The following is an 18,047-nucleotide window of genomic DNA, read 5'->3' on the forward strand; positions in this document are numbered from 1 at the left end:
AAATATAACAATGGCTAAATATTTTTAAATCTATTTATATAATCGATTGACTTAATAGCCACATTTAAAAATCATTATTATACTTCCAGCTGCTGAAAGGAATTTGAAAAATCCAGCGTTCTTAAGTTTTAAGAAATCTTGACTAAACAAAAAGCTCCAAGGAAATGGAAGATAAAAGTACACATGCCACTCTTGTGGTACAGCCCTTCACACAGTATCTTGTTTTATTGTCACAACAATCCGACCCTTGCTTTTTGACGTAAAAAGTTTACCCTGGAAAGATGGAATGACTGACCCAAGGGCGCACAGATTTCATGATGACGTTACAATGTGCGTAGTCTATTTTCTTACAGACTTGCTGTGCCATAAAATTACGTGGTCCAAACAGTAGCAAATGATAAAGCGGAGTGCTGATCTAACATGCCTGGCTTGGAGTCCAACGCTTGCATCACTGAAGTTGGGAGGGTCTGTCTCTCCAGCTAAATCACACACCCTTAGACTACAACTTGCCTCCCAACTCATCTTTGCTTTCCCTGATATCAATATTGTGCTTGCAGCCTCTGACAAACTCCAGACGTGACAAACTCGTCTTGCATGAGTGAATGAGCATTTTGAGTTGCATCTGCGGGGAAGGGAGAGGTGATACGGGAAATGTTTAACTTCCATGACAGGGGTACCAGCGGATCAGGTCAGGCACCCTCCAGAAACAACCACGGAGATCTTACCCCTGTGTCTGTCTGGTACAGTCAGCTCTGGCCAGTCCCTGAGTTTCCCCTATTCCTAGGACAATGCTGTTGCGATCCCAGTCGTCCTTCGGTTCAACCCACCCCTGCAGCATCTGACCTGGAGCAGTGGGCATGCGCCAGGGGCCAGATCCCTCCCCGGAGCCCGCCTCCCGGCGAACAGCAGGTGGCCACCGCCACTGTGCAGGGTTCGAATGGGTTCAACACAGGAATCTCTGATTCCTGACATTTAGAGTTTGTCCCAAGAGGAAGATAAATGCTGAAGAAGGAAGCTGGGGTGTCTTCAGGAATTTGGGCATTTAAGTGATTCTCCTCACTGACTGGGCTGTATTGTATTTCCCTACGCCTTTTTCGGAAACACACAGGAAAACCGTATAAAGAGAAAAAGCTCGAACCCAGACTGAGGAGAGGGGCAAACAAAGGGCAGCCTTGATTTTTAATCCTCATTCTTGCTCTCTAGTTCTCTTCGCTGCAGGTAGCAGGGCGGGCTCAACCAGAGGAACAGAACCCCAAGGACACTGTGAAAGTTAATAAACAGAAACGTCCTGTATAATGGAGCCTGGAGGATAAAACAGAGACCACTCCTGCACGTGTCACTCCAGGAAGCAAAACTGCAACCGGCACCTCCGACAGGAAGGGTTGTCACGTGCCTACCTCTGCAGGTGGAAGAAAGGGCGCTCCCGGCCCAGGATCAGCTCAGCCAATGGGAGACTGGCACGCTCAGCCAATGAAAAGCCTCTCTACTTCAGTTTCCTCCACTGGTCTCCTTATGCACAAAAGCCCTGGGTTAAAGGATTTTCTTTGTTTGCCTGGGCTTCTGCCTAGTTCACCCTTTGTGGCCTGACGCATTTCTTTGTTGTTCCCCAGTAAACCCACTTTGTCCCGCTCTCTAATACAGATCAACAATGTATAGGTGTGCGTCAAGGGATGCATTAGAGAGTACTCGTTTCCCCAGTTATGGGTGCCGGGTGAGGAGTCAACACAGGCTGCCTCCACATCTGACAAGCAAGAGCCCTGAGTCCCAGGACAAACCTTTGGGAGGGATGGACCCCTCCTAAGGACAGCTGGAAGTCCACAGGGGGGCACTGAAGCCTGAGTCCATGTTGGTTGCCTCTGACCCTGTAATGAGTACCTTGCCGAAGTTGGGCCCTTCTTCAAGTCGCCGAACCTATGTACACGCTCGTGCCTGCACGCTCACACACCCCGCCCAGGCTCAGAAGTTAAAAGGAAAGATCTAGTAGTAAAGGAGGTGGTTTGACTTTAGGTGCTGTGCACACAGTGCAATATACAGATCTTGTATCATAGAGATGTACACTCTATGATCCTATTAGCCAATGTCACCCTAATCAATTTAATTTAAAAAATTAAAAATTAAATTAAATTTAAAAAGAGGTAAGTTAGCAGATCAGCAACAGCTGATGTATCCTACAAAACAGCTGCCACCTTCCTTCCTCTCTCCAGTTCTGGAGAGAAACTATTTTGTTTTTGACCCTAATGAAACATGCTATTAAAGTGCACTCTGGGAAACAATTCAGCCTAGCCACATTGACACATTAGAAAGCAATTAATTACATTGTGGCACTAACACAGATGAGTCTTTGTTGCTTGTAGCAACAACAAATTCCTAACTTATGCAGCAGAGAAATGGAAACCGGAAAACGAAAGGTAGCAGAAAAGAAGATATACAGAAGCCCCAGACTCAGATCACATATGATAACACAAAAATAATGGTGAGATGGCTTATATTTTTATACTGTTCTAAAGTTTGATTTGCGACAAAATATATTCTTATACCTCTACAATTCTAAGAACTACCAGAGGGCAGAATTAACTTGGTGGTCTTGTATTATATTTCCCATATTGTTTTGAAAACAGGGTAGATACTCACTTACTGAAGGGGGTGGTAAAGGGGAAGTGGGTGGTATCCTTTATCTTGAACACAATGGTTGAAGTAGGTGAGTGTTCAAAATTCTTTCCACCTATGTGATTGTATTATGAACCAAAATTATGTAATTATACTTATTCCCATGGCTTTAATTAGCCTATTCGTATTAAGAATCTTTTCTGTCTAACAAAACATATCCGTAACTTGTTGGCAGGCTCAAGGGTTTTCCATGAAATGCCACAGTGGGGGGAAAAAACTTTCAAGAATAACTGCTTCCAAAATGTGACTTGGAACAGATATGCAATACCTCTGCTGCTTATGAAAAGCATACATGATCTGATCCCCTCCCCCCAAAAAAAAACTTCTTGATATAGGTAAAATGACTCAAGGTTAAACTTAAAAATGAATAAAAGCCGATCCTATCAAACTTCTCCCAATTGGCCTAGACGGCCCTTGTTCCGGGTCAGATGTGAACGGGGGGAGGGTGTCTTTGTTGGATACAGTTTGCCTCCATTTTCTGAGATCTTCTGCACCCCACCTCTCAACTCCAAGTTCACAGCCAGCCACAGGTCTCATTAATTATTACTAATTACATAGTATAAAAAGATAACATGTGGACAAGCACATTCATACGGACTTGCTCAGTCCTTAATTTGGTCTTCTCAGGAGAACACGTTTTTTTTTTTAAGAAGAAGAGGAGGCAAGAAAGGGAACACAGTATAAAGAAAATAATCTTATTTGTGGACTTATTGTCTCCATTTTAATTACAGGGTATGTGAGGTCCACTGGGAGTTACAGGTAGAAACAAAATAATTAAAAGCACCAAAAATTAAAGTCACATTTCACTGTTTATTTTTTCATATATAGATATATGCATATTTTACATGATGACATGCTTGTTTATGTTTATAGATGTACAGATATTCATGCACAATATATGCATATATAGTTGTATATATGTGTGTATGTATGTGATATATCTCTCTCGATATATAGATATGTGTGTGTGTGTGTGTGTGTGTGTGTGTGTAAATTTAATGCATCACATCAGTAAGCCAGTACTTGGAGTATGGAGCATGCCAACCATTTGGTTTTGGAAAAGAAAGTTGAACGCTCCTGTCCCTCCTTGCCTAACCACACACTTTCCTTCTCATTTAGGAAGACGTGGTGGGTTGGTTAAATTCCTGAGTGTTTTATGGGGCTTAAGTTCCAGAGGCTCATGCATTCACTAGGCATTTTGTGGAACCTGCAGGACTCTGTGGTTTCTCAGACGTAGAGAAATGAAACCTCTCTCTTGCTCCTATCTTTTGCCGTCTGAGAATTCTCTGCCTTCTGGATGTATGACAAGTGAGAAGTGCTTAGAGGTGTCACACATGCCTGATGTAAGAGAGCCTGAGATGGGTGGCCGGGACCATCTTTGCCTATGCACTGACACAAACTCTTGTGTCCGTTCTGAAAAAAGAAAAGGCTTTTACTGCAGTTGGTGGTAGAATCGGATACTGGGCATGCGTAAGGGGAAGCAAAAGGCATGTGGCTTGTTTTGGTAACAGACCATTTCTGCCTAACAATAGCGGCCATTTCCTGAGCTCTGACTCTGTGCCAGTAATTGTCCTGAGTGCTCACATGGATAACCCCCTTGTTTCTCACAGCAAACATACGGAGTCGCATTATGACTTGAATAAGCCAGTGTGGTCATGCAAAACTAACTTCTATCCCTTGTGGTGGATGATGTCCACAGTGGCAGTGTGAGACGCGTGAGTTAGTGACTTTGTCACAACCTGTCTACCAGGTTATAAAGGAAACAAACCTCAGATCAAAATAGGTGCCACACATTAAAGTCATTAATTACAGGAGTATTTATTATCAAGTGGGTACAGAATGGGGTCATGACCTACTTTGTAGGTCTGATGAACCCTGAGTTTGTCCATTTCGTTATTCCAACCTCCAACATGAAAGAACAGGTTATTTAAGACAGATGATGACACATTCTAAAGGGAGAGTTCCATTAACATTAAAGTCAGCATCAATTATAAAAACCCCTCAAAACAATTAGGGACCTTATGAACACTAACCCAAAGCTTCCCTGGATTCTTCTAGCTTGTTCTGCAAAAATAGAGTGCACTGTTAGTATTTTTGAATTATGTAAACTCATCCACCTATTTTTAGAAACTTTAATTTTACTATTTGAAGCCCATTTCTCACATTCATTATTCTAATTATCAGGCCACCAATTTTATAAATACAACTTATTTCTGACCTTCACCATGCTTCTTAACAAAGTATATTATGTTGATTGAGCTACCAACAAAGGAAATTCACTTAGCCACATTTCAATCTGGTTTCCTGGTGTGTATCATATTTGAATGTACTATTAACTGCATCTATATTAAAATATTTAAAGATAAATTATATATATCATAACAAGCAGAAACTGTGATCATTCCTATGTTATAGCTAAGGAACTCAAGGTCTTCAAGAAATGACATAACTCACTTAAGATCACAGGGTTAGTAAATTGTGGAGTCAAATTCAAACTCAACAAGTTTGACCCAGAACTCATGCATTATTTATAGGATTCAGCTCAGGTCATAGAGTTTTTGGGTAGGATTTGGGGGCCAAAGTTTAATACTCAAATAAACTGATCCTTTGTTAGATACAGTTCTACATATGTTTTCTCTAGGGACCTCTCAGGAAGGATCCAGTGGTTAAAGAAACAGTCAGGTGATCTTGGATGCCAGGATAAATACAGTCACTTCTCACATTGAGACAGTTACGGGACCACTCAGCTCATACCATGTAAACTCTAATTAGTGCTTAATAAATTATCGCTTATACTAATTTCTGTGGCTTCTTCATAGAGAAAAGGAGTATATTTATTTTAATATAGTAAACAGATCTAAGGTCCCTTTGGTATATTTATATTTGGCCAGAGTAGACCTTCAAATGCTAAATAAATATTGATGATGTTTATCAGTCTTTAAATTTTCAAAATAATTTAAGGCTTCTGAGTTTCATTTTCATTTGATCCTGATAAAATGCTGCTTAATTCTGAATAAATTATCTTAAACATGCTTGAAACGAAAAGCCTGTAAGAACTTTCAGACATCAAATAGTTCTTATGAAACACTTCGATGGGCCAAATATAAAAGAATCAGAAACATAAGGATTAAATTTCCCTTGACATCCGCTTAAGCTATAAAATTAAGAAACGGTGATTGGCAAAACAGTGTTGGAAATTTTGTAACATTTGTAAAGACATTCAAGATGTTTTTCAAAACTTAAAATAGTCTGGGTTCTTTCTTCCCCAATAAAAAATATAATAAATATATGCACATGTAGAGTAAAAATGTATATGTATGTATAGAATCATTTATTTTCTTAATTTTACAATTTCTAGTGGAAAGTTTGCACTCAATTTTTCCATTCTGGAAAAATTAAGTCTTTTTTAGTACATTATATCTCTCTACCAAAAAAATATTTTTATGTTGATGCCATTTTTTGTTTTTAATGTTTTAATTTACTTATATTAGAGAGAAAGGAAGGGGGAGAGAAAGAGACACAGAGAGAAAGAGAGAGATTTTTCTGCTTCACCATCTGTGCATTCATTGGTTGCTTCTTGGACGTGCCCTGAGCGGGTATCGAACCTGAGGGATAACGATGCTCTTACCAACGGAGCTGCCTCCCTGGGGCTTCAGTTTTGCTGCTGTTGTCACATGTATTCTCTTACTTTTTGTGTGCACTTTTTTCACCTGTGGTTAAATATCCTCCTTATAGGTTTGAGTGTTTCATGGTTATTTTTACATAAGGAGTTTTGTTATTTTGTTTTTATATTATCTACTTTTTCTAACTTTGTCAATCCTTTTAATTTGTATACTTTATTTATCTTTTCCTTATGGTTTATTATTAAAAATTATTTAAGACCATTTACTTTCTTCTGAGTACAGCTTTGACCACTTCAGGTTTAGACATTAGTGATAACATTATCGTTTGGTACTATTTACTATCATGGCACATATGTGTATATATACACATATGTATATTTGTATGTGTATATCTATATATATGTTGTGTATTGTCTCTTTGAATTAAAAAATCTATTTAGGAAAATATTACTTTGTTTCCAAATGTTCTCATTTGTGAGAGTGTAAGTTTATGCTCTTATTATTAGTCTCTAATATCATTGTATTTTAGGACATTTTATTGTATTAGGTTGTGCAATTTACAAATCAGTATACTTATTATAGATATCTCAAGATCTAAAATATAGTTTCTCTTTGCAAATATTTAATGTACATTTTAATAGTGTGTATTTTCTATGATATTTGCAGCATATTAAGTCAAGTTTATGCATTGTGTAATTTAAGTTTTCCATTTATATCTTGTCTTCTTATCTGTCAGAGGCCAAGAGAGGAGCTTCAAAGTTTCTTACTACAGCTGAAGTGTTGTGAATTTTTTTTGTTCTTTCTAACTTGTTTTATAATCACAAACTATGTTATTGGCATGTAAACATTTATAGCTACTACATAGTCATCATAGATTTTACATTTATTTTTTAGAAATAACTCCTAATTAAATCATTTTAGCATTAAATTTAGTTTTGTATGTATTAGTATTGCCCCTTCTTTCCTTTTATTTTAATTCATTATACATACATACACATATATATATCCATTCCCTTTTTAAAATACAGTTACATTGTTTTAGTGTATTTGTTACCTATATAGTGAATACTTTAATGTTATTTTTGACCCAGTGTGGACCCTTTAGGGTTTGTTTGTTTGTTTGTTTGTTTGTTTGTTTGTTTTAGGGAAGTTGTAAAATTCCAAATGAAGGACAGAAGAGACGGAATAAGGAATTCCTCATCTGAGAATGGGCATCAAGGATTTTTGGACACATGGGCTTTTTCAATGAAGCAATAAATTCTACCCTTTGGCTTAAACTGCACCTTCTTTATTCTGCAAAGTTTAATTTCAGAACAAAATTAACAACAACAAAGAAAAAACCTGACAATACCCAACATCCAAACCCAATGTCAAATGTTGGAAGAGAAGGCTGGAGGCCCTTGTATCCTGCCTCAGGTAGAAAGACAGGAGAGGGGAAAAAAAAACCCCACCGGACATCAGCAGAGGGAACCAGGTGTGCTGGGGTCACTTAGGGTTGTAGGGAGAGCCATGGAGCCACTCTACAGAGGACGCAAGGTCTGAAGGTAGAATTTCCTAATCTATTTCTTCCCTAGGAGAGGCATCCTTATCACCCCCCGGGGTGGGGTGGGGTGTGGATCTCACGAGAAACAGCACCACTGGGTTCTTCCGCCATCACTGTATCTCCATCAGTGCCTCTGCCGAGCTTGATCACGGAGGAGGTGTGGTTGGAGTGGGTCTGGGGATCCCCAAGTACAGTTCCAAGAGCCGTGCAGTTTCAGATAGCAACACTGCAAGGTGCTTGACAGCCTTGACACTCTTGTCTGCCTCCGCCTTCAGCCGTCACAGTCTCCAGAACACAGCGGCTGGGGTTGATCTCCAGGTTCCTCTTGGCCATCACGTAGCCCAGGGCAGAGTTGACCTGCAGTGCCCAGCTTTCAGGATTTGCTCGGTGTTGGCTGTTCACTGCAGGTGCTGTTCACAGTGCAGCCGGGTGAACACATGAGCCTATTGGAGACTGTCGCCATCCCAACCTGCTTATCCAAGATTTCTTTCGTGAGTTTGCAGACGTTCTCACAATTGGCCTTGCTCTCTTCCATGTTCTTCTACTCTTCATCCTCAGGTAGTCCAGGCCCTCCTGCGTAACTGAGACCGGGTTCCTCCCATCCAACTCCTTGAGCTGCCGCACGCAATACTCATTCATACGCTCTGTCATAGATATGACTGCAAAGCCCTGCTCCCGCTCTCGCTCCACCAAAGCAGGGTTGGCAGCCTGCTCTTTGCTCTCACCAATGGCATAACAGATGGACTTCTGGGTCTCTGCTATGTGAGAGACATAGTTCGAAAGTGAATTAATTTCCTTTCAGCCTGGGAGCTGTGATAGAGCCAAGGCCCAGAAAATCATCGTGATAGGTAGAGTCCTCATGGTTTCCAGGCTTTAGGTTTGCAGAGAATGCCTAGGGGAATTTCTTACAGTTCTTGTTTTGCACCAGCTCAGAGAAAAGCTCAAGGCACTCCTTAACTATGTATTAATGAATGACCTTCAAGACTTTGCTCTGCTGGAGCAATTCTTGGGAGATATCCGGGGGCAGGTCCTCAGAGTCAGCCGCAGCACGGGTGAAGTTGAAATACTCTGGTGTCAGCTGATGACAGCTGTCCATGATGAGCACATGGTGGACAGAGAGTTTGATGTTGTTGTTCTTCTTTTTCTCAAGGAGGCCAACAGGAGCCTGAGAGGCTTGAAAAGCAGTACCATGACTTTCAACTGACTTTCTACAGAGAAGTGCTTGACTGCCAAGTGCTCTTTCCATTCATTGGTGAAGCCCTTATAAAACTCTCCATATTCCTCCTGGGTGATGTCATCAGGGTTTCTGCTCGCCCCAATGGGCTTAGTCTTGTTCGCTGATTCCCAGTCAACATTTCTTCTTAATCGTCTTTACTTTTTCTTACTTATTCTTAGCACTATCATCCTCCTCATCTGAGTCCACTTCTTCAGTCTTGGGCTTCTCCTCATCATTTCATCTTTCTCTTTTTTCTCACCTCTCTCTTCCTCTGTTACAGCATCACTGATTTCTTTCTCTCATTCCTTCCCTAAATAAAGGGTGACAGCATAACCTAGGAACTATGAGTAATTGTCCACCATTTCTTTGACCCACCTCCCCTTTAAATACTTAGTCTTCTCTTCTTTAAGGTAGAGGGTGGATCACTGTGGGGGAGTTTTGCCCTCAGAGCCCCCCATCTTCCTCAGATGAGAATAAGTCTACCAAGACATGATCTGCTTGGGGAGGAAAGGTGGCCGATCTCTGGAAGGACAAGGTCCAGGAGCCTGTTTCTCAAATGGGCTGTTATTGGGTTTAATTTGCATAGGAATGCAGGATATATATATATATACATACACACACACACATATTCAATCATTTTCAGGCAGTAATAATCAAACAATAGATAACACTCAAAGAACTATGAGGGCTTATTCTGAGTCAGGGTCAGATATCTAAGGGGTCATAAAACTTTGGGGAAAAAAACTCGTTCTATGCTTGAACCCTTATTTAAATTGAGGGTATTCTTAGCAAAGCAGGTTTCACAGGATTTTATGCATTTTTTCTTAGGCCTGATCACCCCTGGGAACCAACCCTTTCTAGCACAGGGCCACACCCCCCTCTGGCATTGTTTCAGGCTTAAGTCGGGCAGGAAAAGTAAGGCAGCCAAGAGATTAGGAGACTTCTCCCAGACGGAATGAGGACTCAGGCTTTGTCAAAGCCGAGGGGTGAGGGTCCATCACCCCCTTTTTCTATAGCCTCCCAAGTTCTTCCTTGAAGGCCCAGGGCCTGTTTAGGTCATCCCTCCTTTTAGGAATCTTATCCATCATTGGCTAACCTGTCATCTGCCTGAGACCCAGCAGGGTGAAGTGAAAAGGGGCAGAGGTGGCACCCCTACCAGGAAGATAAGCTTTGTCTCCTTAGTGGCTTATGGTCCCAAGGTCTTTCTACTCAGCCTTTGCCATGGGAAGTTACAGCTTCTGAAACCAGGCAGGGTGGTTCCCAACAGATCACTCTGGTACCCTGGCCAACAGGCTCACCACAGTCAGCTTGTAAGTGAAGAAACCCCTAGCTGAACATTCCCAGGCATACTGCTCATCATCATTGTGCTTTTGTGATCACCACCACTTTCCCTGCCACCAGGTAGGCAGAATAAAAGCCAACAGCAAATTGACCAATCATGGAGATGCCGGTACTAGTCTGAAGACCCTCCATTAATGTTTTAGTACCAGGCTTGGCAATGGTTCCCAGATTACTTATGGATCAGCTGTGGTCAGCCAATGCTCGTGTCCATCAAAGGCAGGGTGCATTCCTGGGAGTTGAAGATGATGTCAATTTTCAGCTCTTTACGACTGTCCAACTTGGAAGGGTCAATCGGTCCCTCATAGTATATCTCATCCAAGACATTACTGATCAGCTCCCCCAAAAGTAATGTCCTTGTTGGAATAGAAGGCATTGATAATGAAAGGCATAAGCTGGGCAATTTTCTGCCTGGAAGGCAAAAGTCTCTACCTCCTCCTCTCCACCGTGTGTCTTCAAGGTAAAAGATGCAGTTACTAGAGAGCAAGATGGGCAGGGACTGTGTTTGGCTCATACGCCAAAAGAAGCATGCTTGAGGGTGACTCGAGAGTGACTTAAACAAATCGTACCCTTGTTTCTGAACTTATAGTCAAGTTAGTTTCACTTGCACCCCAAATAATTCCAACTAACAAAATCTTACTCCTATCACCTTGCAATAGACTCCTAGCTATTTATATGGCCTGCCTGTGTTCTTTTTCCTTTTCCTCTCTTTTGCTATATACCTAATGATCCTATTGCTTTACAGTTTGTCTCCAAAGGAATGAAAGCTTTACATATTTTTATTCTATTAATGGATGCCTGTATGTTTAAAATTTTGAACATCTATTTCTCCTACAGGTCTATCACTCATTTTAGAATAAATCATTGACTCTGGTTCATGAGATAAGTATTGTATTTCCTTTCCTTCACATCCTACAACTCTCACATTTTACAGAATAATCCTAAATTTTATAACTAGGTGATTAGTACTAATAGAATTGCTATATTATTCACTTAATATTTGTTTACATCCATTTTAGCAAGTGTTTGGAAATCAACTATGGCCTCATGTTTTACCTATGTCTGAATCATTATAATTATTCAGTTCTCAGGTGGCCTGAGTATTTTCTAAATAACATTTTTTTTTCAGAAAAGATACTTAGATTCTTCTTTTTTAATTACAGTGGGAAATTTTTTAAGATTTTATTTATTTATTTTTAGAGAGGGAAGGGAGGGAGAAAGAGAGAGAGGGAAACATCAATGTGCGGTTCCTGGGGGCCATGGCCTGCAACCCAGGCATGTGCCCTGACTGGGAATCGAACCTGCGATGCCTTGGTTCACAGTCTGTGCTCAATCCACTGAGCTACGCCAGCCAGGGCTGGCATTTATATTATTAATACACTGGTTATTTAGAGCTCTACCTTCATTAACTTATCTTTTCTCCTCTTATCTTTTGTATTTTCTTTTTTTAATTTTGTAAAAATTTTATTTATTTTTAGACAGAGGGGAAGGGAGGGAGAAGGAGAGGGAGAGAAAGATCAATGTGTGGTTGCATCTTGTACGTCCCCTACTGGGGATCTGGCCCACAACCCAGGCATGTGCCTTGACTGGGAATCGAACTGGCGACCCTTTGGTTTTCAGGCCAGCATTCAACCCACTGAGCCACACCAGCCAGGGCTGTATTGTCTTCCAGAAGAATTTCTTTAGCTGATTTCCTAAACCCCTAATTGAGATTGTCACTTACAATACATTTCCTCATTTGTCTGAGTTTTGCTTTATAAAATTTAGTAATGATGTTTTTCCCCAGGGGTAAGAGTTCCTAATTTCATATTGTCCCATGTTGTACAGTACACTCACTCTCTCAAATTTTCTTGTGAAAAAGAAGTGAGAGAACTTTGGGGTTTCTTTCCTCTTTCGTATAATAGGTCTACTTCTCAGGAATGTGTTTGCCCTGATCCTTCTGTACTACCTTCTGTTAGACCACTGAGTCCTTGCCCATTCCTGGTGATTTCTCTCTGCATGTTCTTAAACAAGAGGTCTGTGTCGGCCGAGTAATATGACTTGTGGCTTATTTTTCAGAGGTTGTGTTTAAGTTGTCATCCCCTGAAAAAGAGATGGCAAATGTTTACATTTTCTGTGGTTTGATCGCTAGGGACTGGGGATCCAGATGGCCACCAGCATAGGGATGGGTGTGTTTCCACTTTTCTAGCAGGTCCCATCCAGCCACTAAAGCAGGTGACTAATTTCTGTCTCAGTCTAGCTCATAAGGTAGCCAGGAGTTCATTCTGATTTGCATTTCCAAATGGAAAGGTAAACGTTTTTATGAACCCAAGCCTTAAGGAAAATCACTTACTCTTGCAAGTGGAGGTGGCTGTTTCTCCTTCCATGGTTCTTGTACGTCAAGAGAGGTTTGAAGAAGTCTGTTGTGGCCTGTCAGAGGACTGCAAAGATCTCTGACATATGGTATTCACCTCATATCACCCAGCTGGCTACCTCTCACCTCCGTTCCTTATTATCCCAAGCTTGGGTTCTTATTTCCAAATCTTGTGGCGAGGAAATCTACCCGCCTGCCTAACAGACAGACCTCTCCTGTGTCTCCGTCTGCTTGATACTTGCCAGCAGTTTTTCAAAGATCCTTCGTCTTGATGGAAATCCTGTGCTTCCCAAGGCATGATAAATATATCCTTATTTTTAGACTCCTTGTGTAATGATTCTTGTGAGTAAGAAGTAAATGCATAAGCATGATTAACCATTTTGAAACTGAACTCTGAAAAATGCTTTTTCAGCAACACCGCTGGAAAAAGGCCAATTTCCTAAACTACAAATATGTTTTAAAATGTTTCCACTGGTCACAATATGTGTTTCTGCAGGATGAAATATTTTCGTTATTTTGAGAGTCATAAACTTGTTTTAGTATTTAATGTTGATAAACTTCATATATACATAAATGTTATAACACTAAATATATACTAACTTAACCCCCAAACTAGCTTTATTATAATTAAGGAAGACTACATTGATAAACAGGATAAAACTCTAATATTTCGGGCTTTGCATAACAGAATTGTGTGGTTGACATTTTTTCCATTTTGTATCTACATTGTCAACGAAAGCAGGTGCTAAAAATGTCAATGGTCTCCCAGGTTCTAAGGCCTGTGGGGCAAATTTTTATCTTTAATTAAATCTGGTCATACCTATTTGACAGGTTGAAAATGATTTTTATCTGGTTAACTTCATTAATCATATCATAATATTTTTTCTTTTTTAACAGAAAAACATTAAGTCCACACTCACAATCTTCCGTACCTGTAATATGTCCACGCTCTTAAGGAGGCAAAGTCCACCTCCTGTCTTTGCTGTGTGATCGGAGGGACCTGCAGAATTCTGGTCACCAGAATCCTCTCAGCACGGTGGTCCTTGGGTGGATCCCTGGGGCTCTGGTCAGCAACAGAGGACAGGACTTTTTAATTTGAAACTTACAAAAGGTTAAAAATTATTTTAAAAAATTTATTGTGAAAACTTAACCTGTATTTTAAAAGACTTCATACATTAAGGTTGCCAAATTGTTGACCTAAAGTAAACATAAACACAAAATGATGTAATATGTACTTGTAATTACAATGCTTTTCTCTCATCCTTGGTAGTAGTGATGATGATGATGATGATGATGATGATGATGACAACGACGACGATGGCACTGACCTCTTTCCCTTAGACTGTCAAATAAAAAAAAATGAGAACAATAGCCATCTGGGGTGAATGAATCAAAATTATACCTTTTTTTTGTCCAGTTGCCAAAAACATATTTTTTTGGTGTGCTGCAGAATTTCAGTAATTGGTTTATGCATGCCCTGAGATGAAAACGGTTGAAAATTGCAGGCATAGGCAACAGTTAATGAAGAGATAACCAGATAAGGGCAGAAATGTTCTAAATTGGTTTGGAAAGGCCTCATAGATTAGGTTTCATTTGAACCGAGATGAAGTTTTCAGATGAAAATGTTAAAGGAAACGTGACAGTACCTTTGTTTCAATTATTTTATTAGGTTGAGAGATCCAGCGGAAATGAGACTCCGTACAAGTGCACTTGGGGGAGGAGGTAAGTAACAAGGTCAAGAGAACAAGGCTTCCTCAAAGAATACCCCTTAGTAGCTGTCAATCACGTGCTAGGGATTAAGCTCGCACCGCCTGCATCACCCAGTCTTCTTTGCTCAACTGCCCTGCAGCTTTGGTTCTCTTCCTGTCACTCGCATGTCGAACAAGGCGAGATAAACTGAGGCCCGATATGAGTGTTCCCCAAGGTTCTCATAAAAGAACGTGCTGCAACCAGGATGCGCATTGCCGCAATCAGACTTCCACCCCGAGGTCTCCACGGTGACCCCGCAGTGTCACTGGTGGCAGCGGAACGAACTCCGGGGTGGCGTTCCTAATGATTGAAAAGAAGGGCGCGGGCAGCACTGTGGAGGAGTGAGGTTCAGAGGAAGGTCAAGGGGGAATGAGCTGGGTCCGGCAGTCAGCTCCAGCGACATGGCCTTGAGGGGCTGGGGCAGCAGCGGAAACTGGACGATCTGCACCAGGCGGGTGTTTCTGCAGAAGAGCAGGGCAGCCAAGGTGGACAGGCCTTGCCAGCGCCCCTGATAACTGAGGTGTCAGGGTGCCGGCCAGCTTCCCGTCAGCCTCGGCTGCAGGTAAAACACCGAACTGCCTTACTGGGGATTGAAGTCCACGAGAGGAGCTCCTTTAAAATCTCTCGGGTTTCAACAAAAATTTTCCCGTTGATAAATCTGGCTGCTTTTCCAAACGAAAATCCAATTCTCACCCTTTAAAATGTTCCTATAAAGTACACTTGGAAAAGAATATTCATGCAATGTTAATATAGGGGAAATTACTCCTTGTAAGGTTAAAGAAATTTCGTTTGGATCATTTTATTGTCTTGTCAGTAAAACATTAAAAGCTTGATATATTTATTTTTAAAATGTTCTAGACTTTCCAGTTTTGGTGATTCTGTAATCTGAATATGGAATTTTTGATTTATGAATTGGTTAATTTGGCATAAATTGAAGGGGCATATTTTAAAAAAAGAGTAAACATCGCCCTATATCCTCACTGAATTCTGAAGTTCTTATTTAAAATGATATAAGTAATTTTTACTGTTTAATGACAGCTCAGTGTTAATCTTTCTGATCTCAAATGCAGTTAGTTGGAAATTCCCTTGATCACAGCTATGACTAATTTATTTTTAATTGCATACAGATATTGCTTAACTTCCTCTAAATCTGGCAGTTTTCTACAATTCAATGCAGTGATCTTTTCTGTGAGAAAAAAATATTTACTCCAAAGTGAAAACAGGTTTCTCTGTGGGTGTCCTAATGTATTTGTCACTTTCCTGTTCTGGAACATTTCGGTGCTAAAAGTGTCTATTTGACCTCCATAGAAGGTTTTAAAACAGTTATTGCATTTTAGTGTTCTCTCTCAACATCTTCAATTAAACTTTAGAATTTTAGTTTTTGCACATGCTACTATAAGGAAACCGTATCAAGTTCAATTGGAAATTCACATTTAGACACTGAATGTGTTTATGTAGCTTACTAGCTTATATCTGGGTATATAATGAAGCTAGGCTCTGAAGGCACAAGTTAGACTATGAATGAATGTGTAGATTATTATTAATACTTCCATCTTTAAAATGAGGAGATTCTGACTCAGAGAGGTTAAGTGATACATGTGTCCTAGGTCATGCAGTCAGGGATAAATAAAACCTGTGTGTGGGCCTATGCTCATGCTCAGTCTGCTGCACATGGACTTGGCGCCTTTGGGCATCTCTGAAAGCATTCCATCTGCCGAGGGGGACACGAGGGGGAAAACGAGGGAGGGAAAACGAAGATGGGACAGTGCTAGGATATTTCCGTGGCTTTGAGACAGTGAGGAAATCATGCCTCGGTCATCGCTTTCCCATTTCTTCCCACCCAACTTGAAAAACCGGGTTGTACAACAAAGCATTGTTTTTGGTTTCAGTAATTTTGAAAGCTGTTTAAGAAATAAAGAACAAATATAAAAGAATAGAAGTCTCGATTCCTGAAGTAAGGCATTATATAATATAGATAAGAGGAAAAACTCATAAAATCAGGAAAGGAGGATTGTATAAAGCTACATAAGTGCAAATTAGCTTGCAAATATTTTAAGATAGTGATGTGATTAGCTTGGGGGAAACTTTGGAAAGGAAAAGAGTAGAAATATTTGGAATTGGTAAAAGTCATTGAACTCTGGACTTAAAAGTCTAAATTTCATCATTAAGCCTTAAAAAAACAGCGAATGAATAAAAAAACTTCTTAAAACTGTGTCCTTTGGGTGCCTGAAATGCAAATTATTCCAAAACAAACATGTGACCTTCCATCTTTCGGATCAGCTCTCTCTTAGTTCTGCAAACCAGGCCCTTGAGCCAACCACCCAGCACCTTCTTCCTCCCCCACCCTCCCCCCACACAACACATTCCAAGTTCTGGCAGCTTTATTTCCTAGTTGTCTCTGAAATCCATTCACTTCTCTCCGCCTCTATTGCCACAATTCTAATGCAAGTCCTGGCTATCTTTCTCCTGAATGGGATTGTTACAATAGCCTGATGTGTCTGCTGCCCGCCAATCAGTCCTCTCTGCAATGCATTGTCACATTAAATCTGATAATGTGGCCAGCTGCTCACAGAGTCCACACCGTGTCCTGTGAAGCCCTTTATCAGCCGTCCTCCATCTATCACTTCGGCCTCACCTTGCTCTTTTTGCATCGGGCTCACTGACTTTCCATCTCCATTTACACTCATCCTGACTCCACTGAGCACATGGCCTGGGCTTCTAATGTTCCTCCTTTTGGACCACGTTAGTATGAAGTCATTCTTCGGTTTTTCCTCTTAAAAAGCCCATTTCTTGGCTTCCTCCCCTGACTTACTTAACTGGGTTAAATCCCTGTTCTAAGCTCTCATGGCACCGTTTACTTTTCTCTAGAAGCACTTAACACCATCGCTATAAATTATCCCCTTTAAATCTCAAAATAACTCCATGGAGGTGGCTTAATTATTTTTATGCTCTACCAATAAGGAAACTGAAGACTAAAGAGGCTACATAATTTGTTCAGGCATGTAGGGATAATAAGTAGCAGAATCGAGAACAGACCTATGCAGTCTGACTTCTAGCCTGTGCTCTTGATGCTGTAGCTGCCTCTACATATTTGTCCAAGGTTGTGGGTGGGCAGGCAGCAGAATAAGCAAAATGAGTTCATGTCAGCAGCCGGGTTTGTGTATTGGGAAGAAGAAAGAGGGAAAAGAAAGGCTGTGCCTAGATTTGTGGTGGCGGTCAGGTGTTGTGGTCATGGGTGAGCCTGGCAATGGGAAAAGACCTGAAGAGCTGCAAGACAGTGAGGAAGTGACAAGTGATGGCTGAGGTATCGAGGTCAGAACTGAAGAGAGGTTGGCACCAAATTTAAGTATGACCTATGGAATTGGAAAGGTAATGCTGAGAGTATTTGGAAAATGCTGTGGCACCCTCCATTTCAAAGATTGCGTCGGTGACATTCTCCAAATGAGTTTCGCAAAACTTTCTCACATCATCCTTTTGTGTGAATAGGAATACTTATTCTAATTTGTAAATCCCTGTGAAACGTATCATTTCCATGTCGTATTATTGGGCCGGTACACA

General features: G+C 40.8%; 1 pseudogene; it reads right to left on the reverse strand.

Moving 5' to 3' along the window:
• Positions 1–7,844: 7,844 nt before the first annotated feature.
• Positions 7,845–12,753, reverse strand: LOC123815950 (annotated as a pseudogene).
• Positions 12,754–18,047: the final 5,294 nt, after the last annotated feature.

Source organism: Phyllostomus hastatus, unplaced genomic scaffold (genome assembly GCF_019186645.2).
Source record: "Phyllostomus hastatus isolate PE091 unplaced genomic scaffold, TTU_PhHast_1.1 phas_contig_196, whole genome shotgun sequence".
In the NCBI taxonomy this organism is placed as follows: domain Eukaryota; kingdom Metazoa; phylum Chordata; class Mammalia; order Chiroptera; family Phyllostomidae; genus Phyllostomus; species Phyllostomus hastatus.